This window comes from Canis lupus, chromosome 12, assembly GCF_011100685.1.
Source record: "Canis lupus familiaris isolate Mischka breed German Shepherd chromosome 12, alternate assembly UU_Cfam_GSD_1.0, whole genome shotgun sequence".
NCBI classification, from domain to species: domain Eukaryota; kingdom Metazoa; phylum Chordata; class Mammalia; order Carnivora; family Canidae; genus Canis; species Canis lupus.
This window is the reverse complement of record NC_049233.1, coordinates 48,595,164-48,615,011: the sequence shown is the minus strand read 5'-3', so window position 1 is coordinate 48,615,011 and position 19,848 is coordinate 48,595,164.

The window sequence follows — 19,848 nt, the reverse complement described above, 5'->3', positions numbered from 1 at the left end:
AATAAACTGTGGCCCTGGGCGATTTGGGGCTACCACTCCCAGCAAGCAAACTACAGTGCCGCTCTAGGATATTGGTTGTTCACGACATCGCCCTAACCACCTCCCCTGGTGCCCCCACCTCCAGTACTTATGATTATCCCCAAATAATTCTCTAGTTGATATAAACATGCAACTCGAACTAGACAACATATTAATAAATCACTCCTGGGCTAAGATGTTGGAAAAACTAGCTGTCATTCTGGCAGAAAGCAGTGAGCTAAGAATTTGGCAGAAAGGTGAATTTGGATTGAAGGTTAAGGAAAATGGAGGAACTTTGTACACATTGTTAAAAAATAAACCTTTATCCAGGCAATGGGTAACTACTGGATGTTATTAAAGGGTGGGGGGAGGTAAAACTGGATTTTTGTTCTGGAAGAATAATTAATGACTACGTGGAAGATTAACTGGAAACAGATTAATTGGTTCCCAGAATGTCCCAGGATTCCAGAAACGTTCCAAGGGCAGAAGTGACAGGACTTGGTGCCTAACAGAATGCGTTTGGGGGGCAGGGGAACATGATGGAGAGAAGGAAGAGATGACCAAGGTCCATAGTATGAACAGGGTGAACAGGTATGTGGATGGTAAAGTCATTAAACAAATAGGGGCAATGTGAGCATGGGGTCGAGCTGATGGTTGTGTGTTAGACATGTCAAGAGGAAGTGGAGGCCCCCACTCAAGAGACCAGTAAGGAAAGTGGAAGAACTAAGGAAAGTGCATTTCTGCATATCTACTCTGCATAATGGTTATATCCAGGGGAGAATTAAACTATCCAGGGAGTGAGTGACTAGGGAGGGAAAAAATTAAGCTGAGGAAGACACCTTGGAAAACAAAACAAAGGGAAGAAGCAAAAACTCTCTGGCGGAATCTTGTTTCTGTTGGATAAGGCTCTAGTACAACTTGTTTTTAAGTTCTGTATAGATTGCTTCAAATGGCCCATGAGGTAAAGGCAGCTATTTCAGAGCCTAGGACGTCATGGTACACACAGATATTTGAGGCTCCCTTTGGCTTCCATCTCTCCTGGCAGTGAGATTAGCTGCTCTGCTGACCATAACCGTTCCTGGAAATGAGGACAGTGATGTTCCCAGAGGAGGCTTCTCCTTTGCCCCGATTCCTTAGGGCTTATGTACTCCAACACTGGGAGACATGGCCTGACTTGAGCTGGATGAGAACACTTCTCTCCTAAGGTTATGTATGGTTCAGAAAAATGGAGAGAATTTTTATTGCTCCTCTACCTTCATTGATAAAACATTTAGAACTTGGACCCAACGCAGGGCTTGAGGGTCCTTCATGAGATTCCTCTCTCAAGCCATGTGTGTACAGGTTGTCCATATGCATACTATGGTTAGTAATTATCTATACTAAAGATTCACTTCTCAAAATTCTTGGTTATTTTGGTGCTTATTGTTGTGTGTGTGTGTATATATATATATTTAATTCTGTTTATTTGAGACAGAGATAGCAAGAGAGAGCATGATAAGGGGGAGAGGGAGAAGCAGGCTCCCTACTGAGCCAGGATCCCAGGTCTGGGAGTATGGGGCTGATTCCCAAGACTCCAGGATTATGACCTGAGCCGATAGCACATGCTTAACTGACTGAGCCACCCAGGTGCTCCTGGTGCTTATTATTTTAAAGTTGCTAGCAGGAATGGATGGTGAAGATGGTCACAGAGTGCTTAAAATACTCAAAATGTTTTATAAAAGATGTGGTAATGAAGAGTTATTAATTTTAAAAAATGTGTAGCCTAAAAATTAATAAATAACATCTAGCAATTAGAGGCATTCTGGTAGATGAAATAGGCAGTCAACTAAACATTTCCAATAAAACCGATTAAGAAAAAACAATTATGGTGTTCCCGAAGGTCTTCTGCATAAAATGTCTTTCCCCTTCTGTTTTGCTACAAGGTATGAGACCAAAATAAGGAAAGAAGAGACCCTCATGGGAAACTGGCTGACCAGTTTAGGAAAGCCAAATCAAGTCTTTCTTACTAGTTAATATTGCAAAATATTTACTGTGTGTTAACATGGCATGAAATAAGCCTCTGACAATCGGTTAAATTGAAGCTAGAGCAAAACTAGAAGGTTGAGTGGCTCCAGGGAAGTGGTCAAAATACAAAGTTATGTAAAGGGTAGTTTCAATTATACAAGATGATTAAATCCTAGAGATCTACTGTATATCATAGTGCCAATAGTTGACAATATTAAAACTTTGCTAAGAGAATAGATCTCATGTTGATTGCTCTTATCACATACATGTAAATAATAAAGAGGACAGAAGAAAACTTTGGGAGGTGATGGATATGTTTATGCCATAGATTGTGTTGATGGTTTCATGAGTATATACTTACGTCCAAAATCATCAGGTTATATACATTAAATATGTACAGCATTTTGTATGTCAACCATACCTCGATAAAGTGATTTACTAAAAAGAAAAAAAAAGTGCTTGCAAGAACCTGAAAACCTTCAAAGGGTTGTACAGATTTCTCCCATAGCCCGATGAGTTCCAAGCTAAAGGTTTTGGGGAGCTAATCAACTCTAGGAATAATTCCTAGCTTAGCTTAAGTAATGGCTGAGAACATTTAAATATTAGTGGTTACGGCAACAAAGTACTGTTAATTTTACATTTTTAATACATGCCCCTAAATTGTGTATCCTGTATTAATGTAATGACAAGGAATGGGGATCTCATCCCAGCCCCAATACTTTATCTGTGTCTCCTCGGGTGACTCAGGTTCTCACCTATGAAATGAAATTTAGATTCAGTTATGTGTAAGACCCATTTTAGAATAAAGATACCCCCCATCTCTGCCCAAGGATCCCATCTTTTAATCATCCTGCTTATCTGCTTCAATAAAATACTTCATTTTTTTTTTTTTTTTTTTTTAAATATTTTTTATTTATTTATTTATGATAGTCACACACAGAGAGAGAGAGGCAGAGACATAGGCAGAGGGAGAAGCAGGCTCCATGCACCGGGAGCCCGACGTGGGATTCGATCCCGGGTCTCCAGGATCGCGCCCTGGGCCAAAGGCAGGCGCCAAACCGCTGCGCCACCCAGGGATCCCCAAAATACTTCATTTTTAAAGCATGATTTGGTAGTATGAATCTTTCCACTTTGATTTAGTTGATCACAGAGGGAGAGAAGAAAGGACATAGTACTCTCTAGGTTCTGGTTGTTTCTTCCTAGCCCCATTTTCCTTTTGCTCTTTTATTTTCTTTTTAAATGTCATTTTCCTTATTTCATTTTTTTAAAGATTTTATTTATTTTCAAGAGAGAGAGAAAAAGAGAGAGCATGAGAAGGAGAAAGGGACAAAGGAAGAGGGAAGAGCAGACTCCCCACTGAGCAGGGAACCCAGCATGGGGCTCCATCTGGGGACCTTGGGATCATGACTTGAACTGAAGGCAGACGCTTAATCAACTGAGCCACCCAGGTGCCCATTTTCTTTATTTCTGATTTTTAAATGTAATATTTCATAAAAGTTGACTGATCTGGAAAATGGAAACAATGTTACCTCTACAGCCATCTCACAGGTAGGCTATAAGCAAATTAAATGAACTCCGTACATGTAAACACTGGCACAGTGCCTGGCATATAGTCCTGTGGGTACTCAAAAACGCTAGCTGATAACACTGGGATTATTAGCATTGTTTTGTTTTTTACATGTTGACCATAAAAATCAGAAAAGTCAGCAAAACACAAAATAATAAAAAATTATTTATAATTTATGATCCCATCTATATGATTATTGTTGCCAAATAGTAACAATTAATATGGTGGTACATGTATTTTCACACTCCTCTCTCTCTCCTCTCTGTATGTACATAGGTTCATGTGTGTGTTACAAATGTAACCTGTTTGTGACTGGGCCCCCTTTTTGGCTCCAATGTGTGTTCCTTTTTCATCTTTAGGCCAGACTGGTACATTAAATTCAAGGGCAAACTACTGATGATGCTTACAGTTTTTACTGAACTGAACCCTTTGAAAGGAGATGAAGACAGCATTATATCAAGCCCTACAGTGCAAAATTTCCTTAGAATGTTTCAGCATTTCTCTTTCTCTCCAAGTCCCTCTCCCTCTGGCAGTGCCTCCTGTGTCCCCTCCCGCACACCACATCCTCCACAGCCACTCCAGCTGCCTCGGGTTCCCCCCCTTACAACACTCCCCAAAGCATGCAGACTTTGTTCAGCAGAACCCTCAAACCAGGGCTCTTTTGGACAAACCACAACCACCTGTTGACTGTACCAGAGTGAGTCAGTTCAGCTGTGGACATATACTTTGACACACGCCAGTGGGAAAGGATGACTCTAAGTTTAATAATTATCTTTCAAGTCAGGAGAGAGAAAAGAAAAAGAACCTGGCAAATCCAAGCAGCGGGCCTCCACACACTGACTGACGCCCCCCCCCCCCAAAGTGGTCTGCTTGGTCACCATCAGCTCAGCAAAGCATACCCCAAGAATTCTGGGACGAGGGTCCCAGGATGACCTTGATGGCACCCTGGTCCCTTCAACATGTAGTTTGGATATCTTAACCCAGGAAAAGTCCTCCACCTCCATCTCTCCATTTACAAAAGTTCAGGTATATGATGTGCTTTAAATGAAAAAAAAAAATAGATATTACAAGTCCCCAATCTCTTCTGTGGTTCTTGAAATACTGTTAGCATCTATATTTTTGTGACAAGCTAGACAAAGCAGATGTATCACCACCATTCAATTACTTAGGTTGTGATATTTTAACTGGAAATATCACCTCTGTTCAAAAGTGATATTTTGATGCTCCCAGGTGCTACGACATCAGACCTTGCCCATCTACTGACCCAGAATCTTATATAAGGTGTTGACTTTTTATATCTATACTGTACATATATCTACTATTTTTGTCCGCTCAGGCTGCCACGACAAAAGACCAGAGACTAGGTAGCTTGAACAAAAGAAATTTATTTTCTCACAGTTCTGGGGACTAGAAGTCTGAGATCAAATGGCCACCATGATTGCTATAGCCATTTTCTTGCTGTGTCCTCAAATGGCCTTTCCCCTGTGATTGTACAGGGATGGGGAGAGGGCAGGGAAGAGGGGGAATGGGGGAGACCTCTGGTGCTGCTTCTTTTTATAAGGACACCAATCTTATAGATTAGGGCCTCAGTCTTATGACTTCACTTAAACTCAATTACTTCTCTAAAGGTCCCATCTCCAAATACAGTCACATGGGGGGTTAGGGTTTCAACCTATTAATTTTCTTTGGAAGGAAGGAAGCACAGTTTAGTTCATAACAACTACCAAACATCAGCAGTCCAAGCTAAATATATAGCAGCAAAGCAGAGGATTTGTTTTGAATAAAGATTATAAGCTATAATATTACATATTTCTAAAAAAAAAGACATCTGTAGTAAATATATACACAGATTTAGACAAATTCTTCAGAAAGGCTTTCCAAGTATTTTCCTTGAGAAATTAAAAATTCTTAACATACACTTATAGCATTAGAATTTAAAGTGTTCATTTCCTTTCAAGAGAGTGTTCCTTGAAATTCCATGTTTTTTCTTAGTAATAAATGTAAATCAGATTAAAGTGTTCCTCAAAAGCTATATTTTACAGTTCTATTTGCTCTAAGTTTTTTGTGCCAATTAACAAAATTTTAATTATTGTTATACGTTGCTTGACTTCACTAAAACTATCTTCCTTAGTTACAAATGAATTTGGCTTATGAGAAAAGTTCATTCAAACTGAATTATTAAAGAAGAGATATTTAATTCAATATCTTAATTTTTCAGGCAAATATGATAGCTGGCCAATTTTTAAATATAGAGAATATAATTTATATTATTATTTTAGAAAAGCAAACACTTTATTCATTGTCTAATTTATATCAAATGGCAACAAGTGATGCTCTCCTGTTTTTTCTTATCGAAGATTAGTTTATGATTTTTATCAAAATGCTATTGTTACCCAGATATTAGTTTCTTTCTCTGGGAATGTTGGATCAGAGATCTGCAAATTATGAGGACATGTAATGGGGATCTATCATGTTGCTTTGAAAGCTTGAAAGCCCATATTTGACTATAACATTCAACATCAGAATTTAGTACAGAACCAGGGCACCTGGGTGGCTCAGTTGGTTGGGTCACCAACTCTTGATTTAGGCTAGTCATGATCTCAGGGTTGTGGGAACGAGCTGCATTTTGGGCTCCACACTGGGCATGAAACTGCTTGGGATTTTCTCTTTCCTCTCTCTCTTCCCCTCTACCCCCCACCCCAGCACACACTCTCTCAAAAAAAATTAAATAATTAAAAAAAAATTTTTTTAAAGAATTTAGCACAAAACCAAATTAATTGTGTAACAGTGTACACCATTATATTTGAGATGGGAATAAAAGGCTTAAAGCTATTACACTGGAATGTCCAATGATTTATAGTCATCATAAACTGAAACAGACCCTATACCACATAATTTTAAAATACTAGAAAAACTATGAAAAAAAAAACAATAATGCAATGTATTTGAAGGGGGGGAAGAAGGGAAATAAGCAAACTATGCAGCAGTGAAATTTTTACATTGTTGTAGTCTTATGGAAATGTTTTTAAAAATTGGGGCACCTGAGTGGCTCAGTCAATTGAGCATTTGCCTTTGGCTCAGGTCCTGATCCCAGAGTCCTGGGATAGAGCCCCATGTCAGGCGCCTTGCTCAGTGGGGAGCCTGCTTCTCCCTCTCCCTCTGCTGCTCCCCCCTTGCTTGTGCTTTCTCTCTCTGTCAGATAAATAAATAAAATCTTTTAAAATAAATAAATATTAAAAAAATTAAGTCTGTGATAAGTGTAATAAAATATACACAAAAACATACATTTTTAGCCCATGGATCACAAAGTGAAGGTGAAGTTAAAGAAAACAAACTAAGCTTAAATAAATAAATAGAATGGCCAAAGTTGCCAATTCATGACCTAACCAGACTATTCGTCTGCTTTCAATTAATGGCTAAATAAGTTTGATGCAAGATCATATTAAACCTGAGTTTCTACATTGCACAATAGGATCATCTATCATAGCTGCTAATCTAAGAGAATTTGATCTTCAAATACCCAAGGCTGTGAAAAAAACAAACTCCACACACTTTACCCTAGATTCCAGTTTCAAACCCCACATTCTATGAAGTGCTTCCAATGTCCCTCTTTGACTTTTGAGTACTAATATTCCCTTAGCTTCATTGTATATTTTTAAATCAATATAGAAACTCAGCAAGTGCTTGTTAGTCAATTTTGGTTGACTTGGTATCTGAAGCAGCAATAATTAGTAAAGCTTCAGTAGTATTGAGGCTGGTGTATGCAAGGAAATTACATCGTTCTACAGATAATCAGCTTAACCAAGCCACCATTCTGACAGGAAGCAAACCTATGGAAGTGGAAAAACCTTAAAAGCTAATAGAAACATCTTCTGAAAAGTATCAATTGGCTTGTAAGGTAAAAATATTGTAGCAATGGATTTCACTTTTAGCTTCTGCTACTCATACCAGAGAAATTGGCCACCATACCTTACTATACTGCCACTTTTTTTTTTTTAACTTATGGTGAACTATAGAATTGATCAAAAGAGAAATCTATTCTGAGGAAATTTATAAGATTAATAAGTATACAAAACACTGATTTTTTCTGAGTATGAAAGTGTGTATATATATATATGGTTAGAAATTATATAAATGATTAAAGCATCATGCAGATATATACGTTTGAAAAATACTTTGTGTATAAATGTGCTAGAAGTAAATTGCACTGAATTAGCAGAGTTAGGTGAACATGACTCATCTGGTAAGGATGTGTCTTCATCAGCAAGATTCTTGGAAACACAGGTTTAACAAAAAGGAGATACCACAGTTTGAAATTCCTGTAACCACAAAAAAAAAAAAAAAAAAAAAAAAAGAGGAAGAAAGAGAAGTGAAATCTGGGGGGTAATTCATGCCAAAACCAGTAAGATTAAGAAGGGTTGGATTTGTGGATAAAAGGATGTTCCTGGATCTCAAGAACATTTGGGTCATTGCGGTGGTGGTTTTTCCTGGTGCTGTGGTTACAACAGCATAAATAAACGACAATGTTCCTGGCTACATGTCATTCTATTTGTCCTACCACAGACAGATATACCTCACAGCTTCATGAAGCCTAAGCTTCAAGGCCCAAAAAGGGCTTAGAATGGTTTCACATGGTCATAAATTTGAGTAAAATTTGAAGAAGATATTTCAATTCCTCAGTCATGTCACACTGAAATGGCCATAAGCATTCTGGGATCCATTTATTTTTTATTTTTTAAAAATATTTTATTTATTCATTCATGAAAGACATATAGAGAGAGGCAGAGACTTAGGCAGAGGGAGAAGCAGGCTCCCCACAAGTGCCCGACGTGAGACCTGACCCTGGGACCCCTGAGCCAGAGGCAGAGGCTCAACTGCTGAGTATCCCTCTGGGATCCATTTTAATGGGAAGATGAACTAAGCATACATTTGGTTTGGGTTTAGTAGAATATAATTATGGGTATAGCAGTTATTTATGTGCATAGGAAAGTATTGCCAGTTGTCCAGGTGTAGAAATGGCTTCCAGGAATATTCCTACTGTCTGCTATGCTGACTCCCCTAGCATCCTGTCACATCAAGATACAGGGACAGAGGTCATATTGCAATGTGACCCTATCCTCCAAAGCACAGCACTGTAAGTACATGGGTAGAAGGGAAGAAACAAGGTTTGAAATGAATGGAGTTTACTGGAAGTCAGTTTATTGGAAATTCTTCCAAACACTAGATATAAACACTAGATATATAGATTCCTTTTATAGATATATAAAAAGGAAGTTCTATCCTGTCAGTGATATGCTCAACAATGCAATGTATATAATTACAAATGCATCATGGTTTCTCCCCCTCTTTTGATGGAGATTGTACATAATAGATTTTTTTTTCTTTTACATAATAGAATTTAACAGAATTACTGTGTTTGTAGTTTACAAACTTAGCAGGACTGTATACACAATGAGCACATCTGTCTATGAAGTCATATGTTATATATACATTGCAAAGCACTGGATTGTGTCTTGATAAAGGCTGATGACATGTCACTCATTGGGAGAAGACTTAATTGACTCTTGATTTAATGCAAAATACTTGCATCAACAAGGATAATATAAAGTTCATTATGTTCCACTGAGACAAGACATGGCAGACAAAATCGTTGATGACTTGAGAGTTAAAGTTTATCATTGCCCAAGAAAACTTGAAATGTATTAATTTTACAGCTTGGGCAGCCCGGGTGGCTCAGCGGTTTAGCGCCACCTTCAGCCCAGGGTGTGATCCTGGAGACCCAGGATCGAGTCCCACGTCAGGCTCCCTGCATGGATCCTGCTTCTCCCTCTGCCTGTGTCTCTGCCTCTCTCTCTCTCTCTCTCTGTCTTTCATGAATAAATAAATAAAATCTTTTTTTTTTAATTTACAGCTTGTATGTGACAGAGGCTTTACTATACTTGACGATAATTCTAAAAATAAACATGACCTTACTAGTCATGAGTTATGAAGATAAAAAAACTTTTCCAAATTATCAATAATAAAAAAAAATTTAAACAATCATGCTAAACTAAATCATCCTTCTATACTGCTTATAGAAAGTATTACAAACCATTGTCCTATGAGGAAGAGATCAGGGGTCCTGACTAAGTCAGTAGAGCAATGTGACTCTTGATCTCAGGGTTGTGAGTTCAAGCCCCACATTGGGCATAGAGATTACTTTAAAAAAAAAAAAAAGGGAGAGAGAGAAAGAGAGAGAGAGAGAGAGAGAGAGAGAAAGGTGTGCCTAGGTGGCTCAGTATATTATACATCTAACTTTTCAGCCCAGGTCTTAATCTTAGGGTTATGAGTTCAAGCCCCACCCCATGTTGGGTTCCATGCTGGACATGGAGCCTACTTGAGAGAGAGAGAGAGAGAAATCAAAGTCTATGGAGAAAAACAAGAAAAGGAGAAATAGTATTATAGAGAGGTTCTAGGCACCTGCAATATAATTTTTTTCTGGATTTTCTGATATTTACTATATTTATCAACTTAAAAAATTTTAATTTTCTTTTATTAAGTAATCTCCATGCCCAACATGGGGCTCAAACTCACAACCCTGAGATCAAAAGTCATATGGTCAAAAAAAAAAAAAAAGTCATATGGTCTATGAACTGAGCCAGCCAGGCACCCCAACTTTAAAAAATTTTAAATGACTATTTCTATTCTTTACTTTTGTACCTGTAGTAATAGCTATTGGTCTCCTGACCTCATTCCCTTTGGCAAGAAAGTGCACACATCCCAGTTGCTGCAAGTGTTGATTACTAAGGACTCACATCTGTACCCTGCTGCAGCAGACTGATTGTCCACAGCTTCGGGGAGCCACCTTCCCTCGTAGACGACTAGGATGCTAGACTACCTCCGTGACTGTCTGATGCTGAGCCATAAAAGTCCCTGCCTTATCACAGGGTAACATACTTTCCAGAGCTCCCCAGGAGATGAGGCCAAGACTAGGTATCTTCTGAAACCACACCCTTGCCTAGCTTCTCTGGCTTTCTCCTGCATCCTCACTCCCCAATGATTTCCTGAGAGTGAGGCCTTAATTAATCACTTACTCAAGAATCCCAGTCTCAGGCTCTGCTTCTATGGAACCCCACCTGAAAGCATATCTAATTTTGTATTCTGATTCTCAGATAAATGCCCTAAACTGGAGAAGCAGTAAGTCCCCCAAAGTCTAGATTTATTCCTGGTCCTCCTTACGGGCATTGCCAAACAGAAGACACTCTGAGCTGGGAGATGGGGATCTCATTCAAAGTGGTTCGAGGAACAAGGCTGACTTCCTCACCATTTTAGCCACTTTGGTGATTGTTCTCCCTGCCTCTTGTCACCACCAAAGATTTGGTTAAAGGGATAGGATAAAAGATGAATCAGCTAAGATTAGATACAGCACTACTTAACCCCATAACCCAACTTAGAGAATTTCACTTCTCTGTTTTAAAAGAAGTCTGCTATGAGTTCAGGACAACTCTCTAGCCACCAGAGACCAAGGTTTCCATATCTCTGCTCTGCCATCCTATGTGGCTCTCTTCCTCAAGGTTTCCTTATGAGCTCAAGATAATCCCTGGCACTCCAGCTCTCATGTCCACATTCCAGGCAATAAGAAAAAGGGAGAAGGATAAAAGAAATATCCCTCACCTGAATTGGATCCCATTAAGGGGTCATTCTGGGTGTCTCTCACAGCATTTCTTCCTGTATGTCTTTGGCTAAAACTTGGTCATGTTGCCACAACTAGAAGCAAGGGAAGCTGAGAAATACTTTCTCAGAGGGATGATTTGCTGCTAGTATACAACATGGAATATGGCAAACAGGTGGAGGTGTGGGGACTTAACAAAGCAGAGAAAGCTGAAATTTCAGCACCTACAATTAGAAAAGTCAGAAAACACAAGACAGCTGTGGCACCTGTCATTTTGAAGTGACAAGATTAGTTGTAAGCCCATATAAGGAACAACTAGATCTCCAGATGCCAGCTCTAACATTGCATAGCCAGGCACCTAAACCTTTCCCATTTCAACAGAAGAAGACAAGTATTCTCACTGTGAAAGTTAAAACAGAGTTCTAACCTCAGGAATATCTCAGAGAAGTAAGACAAATGGTAAAATAGGGAGGTTAGGTTAAATTCTATGTATTGAGTTGTGAGAACCTTTAATGCCCTGCCTGCCTCTACTCAGCTCTTAGAATAATAGTAGCCAGGTTTGTACCTTCTGCGGGAGGATAGAAGGGATCTCTCTCCTGAAAAACAGAACAATAACAACAACAAAACAAACAAAAAACTAGCCCAGGAGGAAAAACCTACAGATACTAATATTTTGGTGTCTACAAAGTAAGACCTAAGTGTAAGTATAGTATAGTGAAGCCACAGTTAGCACACCCTAGCCAAGCTTCCAATCCATTTTTTTATTTTTTATTTTTTGGTGTTTTTCTCTTAGATAAGGACAGAGAACCAAGAGTCACTAGACTGTTGCAGAATGTCTCTGCCAGATTGACCCAGTCTAAGGGCCAGTGAGCATCAATCCTTGAGATCCCGGTAACAGACACCTGTTCTGATTCTGAAGCTCTCAGTTCAGGGGCATATATTGGCTGCAGGTGATGATTAAAAGAAAAGAAAAAGACTGTCGGTGGTGGGTGTTCTGTGTTGGAGAATGCTCTATCTCGTTTATCATACACCCCAAGATTAATGAGATGCACCTAGTTCTAATGAGATGCTCTCTGACACTTATCAGGATTGGCCTAAGTGCTGAGCTTCTCCAGTCTCTCAGCTCCTAAAATTACCCCAATACAGCCGCTCACCACTTTTCTAATGAAAATGAATTACTACCTTGTTGCCAGACACTGGTTGAGATTGCACCACTATTAATGGACACCTATGACGAAAGATTCCAGTACTTTTCTGGGTGATACAGAGAAACATTGGAATAAGCAAGGAGAAGTTCAGTCAATCTCATTGATTTAATGTGATCGATACATTCAAGAACATGTGAGAAGGCACAGCATGGGAGAGCTCTAGAGAATTCATGGGCCAGAGGCATCCACCATCTGGGGATGACATTGTCCCCATTGCATGCTTCTCTCTCACTCTCTGACAAGGACTGAAGTCCAGAGAGATGTGACTAAGCTTCATTTATAGACGGCAACGTCCACATTAACTACAACCCTAGCAATAGAAGGTGAGTCTAGTTATATATAGTATGGCTGGATGTACATTCCAATGTCTTTGTTTAGTTTCCCCTAAAAGCAGAGCTAGGGACTCATAAATACAGGTGACTTATTTACAAGATAATCCCAGAAAACAGGGGAGAGATACAGGCAAAAAGAGAAAGCCAATACAATGTGTATTACTGAATCACTAGACACAGCTAGGGATCAATCCTGCCTGGGACCTTCTGAAGAATTCTATGGAATCCACTTGGAATTGTACACTACCCACAGCAAATATCATTCTCAATGGGGAAGCACTGGGAGCCTTTCCCCTAAGATCAGGAACAAGACAGGGATGTCCACTCTCACCACTGCTATTCAACATAGTACTAGAAGTCCTAGCCTCAGCAATCAGACAACAAAAAGACATTAAAGGCATTCAAATTGGCAAAGAAGAAGTCAAACTCTCCCTCTTCGCCGATGACATGATACTCTACATAGAAAACCCAAAAGTCTCCACCCCAAGATTGCTAGAACTCATACAGCAATTCGGTAGCGTGGCAGGATACAAAATCAATGCCCAGAAATCAGTGGCATTTCTATACACTAACAATGAGACTGAAGAAAGAGAAATTAAGGAGTCAATCCCATTTACAATTGCACCCAAAAGCATAAGATACCTAGGAATAAACCTAACCAAAGATGTAAAGGATCTATACCCTCAAAACTATAGAACACTTCTGAAAGAAATTGAGGAAGACACAAAGAGATGGAAAAATATTCCATGCTCATGGATTGGCAGAATTAATATTGTGAAAATGTCAATGTTACCCAGGGCAGTATACACGCTTAATGCAATCCCTATCAAAATACCATGGACTTTCTTCAGAGAGTTAGAACAAATTATTTTAAGATTTGTGTGGAATCAGAAAAGACCCCGAATAGCCAGGGGAATTTTTAAAAAGAAAACCATATCTGGGGGCATCACAATGCCAGATTTCAGGTTGTACTACAAAGCTGTGGTCATCAAGACAGTGTGGTACTGGCACAAAAACAGACACATAGATCAGTGGAACAGAATAGAGAACCCAGAAGCGGACCCTCAACTTTATGGTCAACTAATATTCAATAAAGGAGGAAAGACTATCCATTGGAAGAAAGACAGTCTCTTCAATAAGTGGTGCAGGGAAAATTGGACATCCACATGCAGAAGAATGAAACTAGACCACTCTCTTTCACCATACACAAAGATAAACTCAAAATGGATGAAAGATCTAAATATGAGACAAGATTGCATCAAAACCCTAGAGGAGAACACAGGCAACACCCTTTTTGAACTTAGCCACAGTAACTTCTTGCAAGATACATCCACGAAGGCAAAAGAAACAAAAGCAAAAATGAACTATTGGGACTTCATCAAGATAAGAAGCTTTTGCACAGCAAAGGATACAGTCAACAAAACTAAAAGACAACCTACAGAATGGGAGAAGATATTTGCAAATGACATATCAGATAAAGGGCTAGTTTCCAAGATCTATAAAGAACTTATTAAACTCAACACCAAAGAAACAAACAATCCAATCATGAAATGGGCAAAAGACATGAAGAGAAATCTCACAGAGGAAGACAGACATGGCCAACATGCACATGAGAAAATGCTCTGCATCACTTGCCATCAGGGAAATACAAATCAAAACCACAATGAGATACCACCTCACACCAGTGAGAATGGGGCAAATTAACAAGGCAGGAAACAACAAATGTTGGAGGGGATGCGGAGAAAAGGGAACCCTCTTACACTGTTGGTGGGAATGTGAACTGGTGCAGCCACTCTGGAAAACTGTGTGGAGGTTCCTCAAACAGTTAAAAATATACCTGCCCTACGACCCAGCAATTGCACTGTTGGGGATCTACCCCAAAGATACAAATGCAATGAAACGCCGGGACACCTGCACCCCGATGTTTATAGCAGCAATGTCCACGATAGCCAAACTGTGGAAGGAGCCTCGGTGCCCATCGAAAGATGAAGGGATAAAGAAGATGTGGTTTATGTATACAATGGAATATTACTCAGCTATTAGAAATGACAAATACCCACCATTTGCTTCAACGTGGATGGAACTGGAGGGTATTATGCTCAGTGAGGTAAGTCAGTCGGAGAAGGACAAACATTATATGTTCTCATTCATTTGGGGAATATAAATAATAGTGAAAGGGAATATAAGGGAAGGGAGAAGAAATGTGTGGGAAATATCAGAAAGGGAGACAGAACGTAAAGACTCCTAACTCTGGGAAATGAACTAGGGGTGGTAGAAGGGGAGGAGGGCGGGGGGTGGGAGTGAATGGGTGACGGGCACTGGGGGTTATTCTGTATGTTAGTAAATTGAACACCAATAAAAAATTAAAAAAAAAAGGAATTGTACACTATTGACAAACTGCCCACATAATCAAATACAACACTGTATCTATACTATGTATAGAGAAAAATAAAGTAAAAAAAGCTTTATGAAATCATATGAAAATAATATTTATAAAACAGAATTCTGAGGGAGCACCTGAGTAGCTCAGTCGGTTAAGTGTCTGACTCCTGATTTTGGCTCAGGTCATGATCTCAGGGACCTGGGATCAAGCCCCATGTTTTGCTCTGCACTTAGTGGGGAGTCTGCTTGAGATTCTCTCTCCTGTCTTTCCCTCTCCCTCGGCCCCTCTCCTCAAATAAATAAATCTTAAAATGAAACAAAGCAAAAACCATTATTCTGAGAACTGAAGTTCTATTGGATGTTACTTTGAGCACAAGTATGGTCATTTAAGTAACATTTAAAATGCTGATGAATGAGATTAAATTCTTTTTGAAGAGACATAATTTTAGAGGTCTCTAGTTTTTGGATGTTGGTTCCAATAGTTGGTTCATTTGATATTTGAATCAACCCCAAAAGAATGCCTGTTTTTAGGATTTGAAAGTGGAAGAGAAACTCCAGCCCAAGAAGAGAGCTCCCCATAAGTGCTTCCCAGGAGATGAGAAGGAAAAGGAAGTCTCCACAGGAACTATTTCCTTGGATGGGGGTGGGGTAGTAATGAACCTCATATTGGAGCATAGGTGGGTGAATGTGGCTTGGCAGCACAGGAGCCTGAACAGAGGGAAAAAGCAGCTCTGCTTTCAGATCATGTCCACCCTTTTGAGGGATAATGAGGGAGCTGTTGGCTGGTAAAGCTTATTGAGATGTGGTGACTCCTAGCTCAGTGACCATATCATTCTTATAACTTTAGCCATCATCTCTTCTTGCCTTGTGTGTCTGGATCTTTCTTCATTAAGTTCTTCTATTACGGAAATTATTTCCTCCTTCAGGTTAAAGTTTGTCCTCTTCAACTTTCTGCACGTGTCCACCAGGCTCTGAATTTTTTTTTTATTTTTATTTATTTATGATAGTCACAGAGAGAGAGAGAGAGGCAGAGACATAGGCAGAGGGAGAAGCAGGCTCCATGCACCGGGAGCCTGATGTGGGATTCGATCCCGGGTCTCCAGGATCGCGCCCTGGGCCAAAGGCAGGCGCCAAACCGCTGCGCCACCCAGGGATCCCCAGGCTCTGAATTTTTGATGACTCTTTCTTTAGGCTAGTATCTTCCAAAGATGACTCAACCCCTGCACTCCCCTTTTGAACAAAGCCAGGCTTGTCAGGGAGTTGACACTATCTTGAATTACTGCAGCTGGTGTTTTTGACATTTTGAGCCAGTGTTTGTGAAAACAGCATTCTCCATTGCACATAAAGTCAGCTTCCAGCCAACAGGACAAGTCTAAACAAATATGAGATCCACCAAAAGGCCAATGGCAGATGTACACACCACTGACTCCAGCTGAAGACCACAGAGGGTGGGGTCCAGATCCCCATCATCCAGCCACAGCTCCACCACCACCACTTGTGGTTTCCCAAGGACACCTGAAGCCAAGTTCTACAGTGGCTTGAGGCCCTTCTATGGCACTGAAAGCCTAGAACAGAGTTCTGCTGTGTAATCATGCCTCCACCAGCCCTCCCACCAGCTCCATAACAAACCGCCTCAAGTAATACCTGTAAACATTTCTTACTGGCAATCTGAGCGGTCTACCAGTGGAGCTAATCCAGAGGAAGGATAGATTCAATTTTTAAAAAACTTCTTATTAGGGCATCTGGGTGGCTCAGTCAGCTAACTGTCTGACTCTTGATTTCTGCTCAAGTCATGATCTCAGGGTGGTGAGATCGAGCCCCACATTGGGCTCTGTGCTGGGCATGTTGCGTGCTTAAGATTCTGTCTCTCCCTCTCCTTTTCCTCCTTCCACGGCTCCCCTTCCTCTCTAAGAAAAAACAAAAGGTGATCAATTAGGCTGGTGTTTTTTAGTATAATTAGGAACTTGTACGCTTGCTTAAAAATATTTGGTATGTTTTAATTCATTGCAGTTACTATTCTTATTGATATTCAGATTGTCCCCACTTTAGCCAGTGTTGTCTTTTGAATCCTTTTAATATGACACCCGAAGACCTTGAAGGCTTCTTTCTTTCTGAAATGACCAGATATCCCAGGCTTATCTTGTACATTTCCTGCCCTAGACCTGGCATTAGCCACTCTTCCAAAGTCATGGTTCCTTTTAGGAAAAAATAATAGAGACTATAGTCTGGCTCTAGGGATGCTGAATGCTGCGGGGCTAGTCATTGTTTCTAAGTATTTTCAGTGGACAAAGCTAAGAAATATCTGTTTTTAACTGAGATATAATTGACATACAACATTGTGTTAGTTTTAGGTATATAAAGTAACATAATGATTTGATATGTGTATAAATGATGAAAGGATGACCACAATAAGTTAGTTAATATCCATCACCACAAAAAAATTAAATTAAAAAAAAAATCCATCACCACACACATATTGGATGGATTTGTTTCCTTATGATGAGAACTTTTAAGGTCTACTCTCTTAGCAATTCTCAATATACAATAGAGTATAGTTAATTATTGTCACCATACTATACATTACATCCCCAGCACTTATTTTCTTACAACTGGCAGTTTGTACCTTTTGACCCTCTTCACCCATTTTGCCCAACCACCATCCCCTGCCCCTGGAAACACCAGTCTGTTCTCTGTATCTATGAGCTCTAGTTTATTTTTAGATTCTACATATAAGTGAGATCATAGATTATTTGTCTTTCTCTGATTTAAGAAAAAAAATTTTTAAGGAGTAAATACGTTGCATGCAAGAGACTTTTAACTGATCTGCTTGTACCAGGTTCTACCACTACTCCCTGCAATTCATCCTATGAATCTGTCAGAATCATCCTATAAAATGTAGATCTAATTTTCTTAATCCCTTGTTTAAAAACTTTTGATGGAGTCCCATTACCAAAAGAATTAAGAAAGCTCCCTGGTGTGTGTGTATGAGTACACACACTGAACCTCTCAAAACTTAGCTCCTAATCTCCATGCCAACCTCTTTAGCATTCCTTCTTCCTTCTCCCCTTAGGTCAGCACACCACACTACTCCAACCACACTATGCATTTGCTCAGCTACTTCACTTTCTCTGAAATGCTCTGTTTTTACCATTCCTCGGTGAATTTATATTCACCCTTCAATAAATAGCTCAAACATCACTTTTCTTTACGATAACTTGCAGCCTCCCTTCCCCCACAGAGAGCTAATCTGTTTCCATCATGTTCTACATAGTACTCTGAGATCTTTATGTACCACTAATGAAACTGTATTGTAATGATTTGTTTACATGTGTATCTCCCTCTAGCTAGAATGTCTCCCAAATTGTAGGACACTCACCATTGGTGGTACTACAGATGGTTTTATTTATTGCATAGAGTGAGAGTTGGTCCCCTTTTAATAATCTACATCAGGGAAAACATTTTATTTTGGTGCTAGGGTGGCTTTAGCATCTTTCTGTTGTGTAATGATTAATTTCTGCTTTTAAAAGAGTGCAGACCTCAGTCTTGGACCCTTTATAGATAAAAGTAATTATCTAGAATTTACATTTTTTTAATAAAATGATATTTTGTAATGATTACCCTCTCTCTGTGAAACTTTAAAACTTAATATTGGTGATAGAGTGTTTTTTAAAAATAAAAGTAAGCCAATTTAAAGAAAAGCCTACTACAGTAAAGAAGTGCACCATGGCAAAAAATCTCGTAGGCTATATGAAAATGACTTAATTCTGGGAAACACTGGCCTGGGTCTTTCAGAACTATAAAGCATAACTTCTATTTTCATCCCCGGTTCCTAGTACTGTGGATAACATACAAGCAGATTATCACTAAACATTTGCCAAGTTAATTAGGTTAGGAAGAAGCACACAGCTCTAACATTTTCAAAACCAAGTGTCATTTTGGGGGACATGCAGGTAGAGTGACAGGCCTTCTGTAATCCAGTGTTTCAGAAAAAGTTAAACACCATCCACTGTTACCACATAAATGACCTTTTAAATTATTTCCTATAGCTGCTGTGGAAGAAATCAACTTCATAAGAGGATACAATCATAGATTTTTCAACTGGGTTGTGTGGAATAATAACCCATAAACCAAAGTTTGGGTGCAATAGAAGAAAGTTTACAATACATTCTATACAAATTACCACATCAGGGCGGGGGGTGGGGGTGACTGGATGACAGGCACTGAGGGGGGCACTTGATGTGATGAGCACTGGGTGTTATGCTATATGTTGGCAAATTGAACTCCAATAAAAAAAAAAAAAAAGATTCAGGATGGTGGTCACATCAGCTGGGACAGACAGGGAAAAAACAAAACAAAACAAAACAAAAAACCAAATCACGACATCACTCTTCACTTTCAAGGTCATGCATGGAACGTTTTAAGAAAGGGTAGACCAGAGCAGCTCTAACTAGAGGAGAGCTAGCACCATCTGTTGGGGAGTGAGTTCCCAGCATAAGAAACGTTCACTATCAGGTGATTTACTAATTCTGAATTTGTTTCTTCAAAATACTTTCATCACACTGATTTCAAGACACTCACACACACCCAAGTACAATATAATTTTCACTAAGTTCTAGTTCTCCATTTTGACAGTCAAAAACAAAACTAGTTCATTGATCTAAGATATATTCATCTTTCATGATTTGA